The sequence below is a fragment of the Melospiza georgiana genome, chromosome 16, assembly GCF_028018845.1.
Source record: "Melospiza georgiana isolate bMelGeo1 chromosome 16, bMelGeo1.pri, whole genome shotgun sequence".
NCBI classification, from domain to species: Eukaryota; Metazoa; Chordata; class Aves; order Passeriformes; family Passerellidae; genus Melospiza; species Melospiza georgiana.
This window is the reverse complement of record NC_080445.1, coordinates 4234373-4239357: the sequence shown is the minus strand read 5'-3', so window position 1 is coordinate 4239357 and position 4985 is coordinate 4234373.

The window sequence follows — 4985 nt, the reverse complement described above, 5'->3', positions numbered from 1 at the left end:
CTAGGGAGGTTAAGAAAAGTGGTTTATGAAGTTTGCTTCAGATATGGAAATGTGAGGAGAGAGAGAGGAAAAACAGAGAACTTGAGTGAGGAACACAAAATGGATGAATAAGGGAGCATTTGTGCCTTACAACACAGATCACACAAGTTTTGCAACTCAAAATATGAATCTGCAATTGGAGGATGATAAGGAAGGTGTGGGATGTGCAGTGGAAGGTCTGAGCCATGGGGCTTGCAGCCAGGGTCACACCAATCAGGCAGAGTATGGAGAGGTGCTGAAAAATGCTCAGACTTTTGACTTTACATTCATTTTCCAGAAGGTAAATCAATATCTCTTCACCCCAGTGCACTTGTGTCATATGGCTTTCTGTTACAAGGTGACCAGGGCTCGGACATGTCTCTTCTGAACTGAAAACAGCTTAATCCAAAGGGATTTTTTTTCTGCAAAATGTCTAAAGCACTGTATTACCTCATGCCATGGGGTGATGGGATCCAACCCAGTATTTCATGTGCAACTTGACAGTCAGCAATAGGAATTATTAACTACTACAACAGTAAAAGAGGCAAATTGAGTGGGAATTCAGTGCTATTTTCACATAGTAAACTATTTTATTAAAAGGAGTAGTATTAAAAGGAGATTTTCCAGACAATAGAGGATTTTCAAAGACAATGGGGGTTCTACTGGGAGCAATGTTATAAGAAGAGGTGGCAAATAGTGAAGGGTCTTCAAAAATCCTTCAAAAAATTCTTTCCCATTGAAATGTATTGTGGTGCACACTCACTTTCCCAGCCTCACATGCCCTCATTGATTTAGGGAGTCAAAGCTGTTTCCTGCCACCACTGGAGGGAGACCTTATTCCTTTAAAGAGCTGTAAAACTTCTGCTGCCAGACTGCACTTCAGTAAGGAAGAGTGCAAAATAATCTGGAGAAATACAGCTGCTGAATTTGATCCAGGCTGGACACGGTAAATCACAGGTTCTAATAACAATAATAATGCAGCACGAATGAAACAGTGCCAGATTAAGAGTTTAATGTTTCCACTCTGATCAATACTGCTCAAGTGAGTCTGCTGCAGGTGTCTGAAGTCAGTCCTGGTTAAATCCACCACCAGTGTCTGTACATTCCCCTCCCTCTGTCCTCACCCCCTCCCCTCACTCTCAGGATGTGCTGGCAGAAGCCATTGGTGATGTTAAATTCTCAGGCTGATATTTCCTAACCCTTTATCTCACTGTGACCTTAAATGTGACCAAAAAATGTTCCCATCAATGGCATTATTTTCATTTTCACTTAATCCCTATTGGCCCACTGGACTATTTTACAATCATTCAATTACTCCCACTGCTGCTGAAAACAAAACCAGGGAGAAAATAATTATTTGGTGCAGCTTAAGGTCATTGACAGCAGGAGGACAGGGAGCCATCAAGGAATGTGCATGGATGTACTTCAGAGAGGGGCCAGGACATACAGCTCAGCTCTAAAACCCCAAAGCTTCTGCTGGTGGAACAAAAGAAGCAGTTCTGAAAGGGAAAAAAATAAAGAAAAAAACAAAAGGAGCAATTCTCCCCAATGTCATGTGGCACGTTCCCACAAAGATGATGTTGCACGTGTCTGCAGAGACTCATTCTGCTGGGTGGTGACACAGGCATGTGTTTGCACATGCACACACTCACCCACTCTACCTAAGTTACAAAACAGCTTCGCAGCAAGATAAAACTCGTGATAAGAAAGAAATTCCTGTCTGAAGGACTCTCACGTTGCCAGTAACAGTGAAGAGCCCACAGAAGCTTTTAGCTCAGCTGACTGTCTGTGGTTTGTGTTTTGAACTTTATTAATGACATGTGCTACCACCTGAGAGCTGCCTCCTCACTCCTCAACTAGGCTAATTCTAAAATTAGTGTAGAAAACAAAGCCTTTGTTAAACATATATTCTCATCACCTCCCCACGCAACTGCATCTGACACCCACAGCTGCAGCCAACCATGAGTTTCCTGTGGTACTCACTGAATGGGGCAATTTCAGAGTAAATATAGTTCAAACACTTATAAATCTCTAGAGTGAAATCCCTGCTGTGCTGAAAATAGGAGGTTTGCCACAGATTTTTATAGTTTCTCAGTCAGTTTTAAAGTTGCCTTTGGTTCTCAGTGAGCCCTGTTAGTGGCAAGGGGAGGATTAATGTGATCTTACAGCGTGTGCCACCCTGGGTGTCCCTGCTGACCCACACGTCAGCTTCCATAAAGCACCACACACCTCCTGACAGGAATCATCTGCTCAGCCCTCATGGCTTGCATGTGCTGGCTGGACTCTGCAAGATCCAGCTTGTGAACAGTGACCTAAGACAGAGAAAAGAGGAAGGAGCATGGGAAAAACCCATCATGACCATCAGCTCCATTAATTTTACTGCAGGACAAAAGCTCCCTCTGGTACAAGCTGCTCATCCCAGCCTAAGCACAGGTGCCTGTTCTGCACCTTCCAGCTGCTTCAGCTCCAGCACAGCTTCTGGCCAGTGCTGAGCATTTGTGAGGTGTCATCTTGGAGAGATAATTTGTGTTCAGTATCCATGACTCTCATGGATTTCCCTAGGACTCCACCTGCAGGACTTCACACACTGGTGGAGTCTCATTATCACAGCATTTCCATATGCTGTTTTATAGCAGAGAAGGTCATGGCTTAGTTGCTGGAAGAACCCACTGTTCTGACTATCACCACAGAAATAGAGCTAAAGAGAAGAGAAATTCAAATCCCTACCCCTACTGCACAGTGCAGTTCAATCTTCCTGAGGCATACAAAGTAAATAGTAGTAATAAAATGTGATAGGAAAATCAATTGGAACAAATGAAGCACTGGCTGTGCTGTATTCCAGCTCCTCTGTCCCATTGTTACCGCTCTGATTAATAAACAGCAATCTGATAATGAGCAAATCACCTCAGCACCAGGATATGGGGAAGCAAATGCTGCAGACAGGCTACAGTGACAAAGCTGAATATTCCCAGTGGGTTTGGAAGGTGCTGGGCTGCTCCAGGAGGCTGGGTCAGAGACACCACAGGGCAGAGCTCTTTGGGAGAGGAGCTGCTGTAAGCCACTGGAATTGATGTTATATTTATAAATGTGCACTTAAAACCAGGCATCAATTTTTCACATTCATTTAATAGAAGTTTACCCCAATGGCTTTCTCTAGGGTGCAAAGATGGAGGCAACAGCCCAAAATTGGCTCTTAAAACAGTATTTTAACAATACAGAAATGTTAGTATAAAGAACTCCAACTAGGTCAGAGTCGATATCCAGCTTAGTTTCTTTCTGGTGTGTATTTAGATGGAACTGAAAGTTAATGGAATTGTGTCCATTTCTGCCAGGAATAAATCAGTTTAATTATGAGTTATTCTTTATTTCTTACTGTGTTTAATTCTTTCCTGCTCTTTCTAAATGTTCCCATGGTTGGAGAGTGCCTTGTGCAGCCCTTCCTGAGCAGTGTCCTGATGTGCCCTGGTGCCTGCCTAAGCCCTCTGTTAGGAATTCTCTGGCTGCTGCTGTTGGAGCAGGGGGCTGAACTTCAGCAAGTGTCAGTGCCCGTTTCTGTCTCCTTGCTGTTTTGCTAATGCCTTGGTAGATGCAATCACTGCAGGCTGTGCCAGAGATCCTTGTTGGTTCCCCACCTCTGTGAGCAAAAATTATCAGATTCACTGACATTTCAGACACAGAGATGAGGAGCAGTGTACATAATTGATGTGAGACCACTGGTTGCAGGGAATTTAAATCAGAAGTAGGAGCTGTTGTCCAAAGAACTGGATAAACCCAATTCTTGTCATCAAGAAATAGTTCCAAGAGCCAACTGCTGACCACAAGGAGGCTTTTCTACCAATGTGTGAAAAAGAAATTAATGGGACAAGGGATAAAGGAGAAATTTTAGTTGTAAAGTGGAATTTTTCCAGATGCTAAGGTGTTAAAATGGCTATTTTGGCAGCACCCTGGAAAGTCAGGTTGGCTGCTGTATCCAAGGGAGAGACAGAAGGACTGGTAACTATTACTGCTCAGATTACTTTGCAGCAATTAATTCACATATCCTCTGAGAACAAGGGGAGCAAGCTACTTCCCATGTCTCTTCCGCATTCCATCCCAGCTCCACTACTTTGCTCTATTTCCCATTTTCCCTGGTGGGAGCCCCAGTTCCTCACCCCTGGGAGGTGCCTGTCCATTCTGCACAGGCTCCTGACAGGGCTGCAGTGGATCTGTCCCTGGTTCCCTCCAGAAGCTCTCACCTGCAGGCTGCTCCTGCCTGCTGATGGCAGTGGGGGCTGCAGGTCCTTTCCTGCCTTGTCTTTGCCAGGCATAATGGGGATCCTCTGAAAAAGCCACCTCTCCATCTTTGTCTTTCTGCATCTGCACTTTGGAAGAAAATCAATATTGCTGTTTGTTGCTAAATTATCAGACAGCTTTTGATGCTAATATCTGATGAAGCAGACACGCTGTTGTAGATAGTTACTCTCAAGCAGGTTCTCTATCATCTACCATCTGCTTTTAAAAGTGTCTTTTTTTCCCTTTTTCCCAGTGACTAATGGTGCATTTAACCCTGGAGAGCCTCTGATCTGAACATCAGACAGTTTCTGCAGCAGAGGAACAGAAAAAAGGAGGTGGGGGAGGGAGGGTGGATGAGCTTCCTGTTGTTCTAACTTGGCTTACTGGTAGGGTTCTCCAATCAGACTAGAAATCTCACCACTGAAGGCAAGTCCCACTCAAACCCTTGCAGTTCACCCCCCCTGCAGAGCCTTGGGACAGAGCAGTGCAGCCCAGGAGGAGCCAGGCTGTGCCACTGGCCCGTGTGGACAGGTGCCCTCAGCTCTCTGTCACCTCCTGCATTGTACAGAGACAGGGACAGCAACTTCTTAAAGAAGCATCAGTTCTAGAGGTGAAATCTGCAGGGATGCCAGTTTGCTTCTGCAAGGAATCAATGAAAAGTCTGTAAGAATGGCACAGATTACTCAGAATTTGGG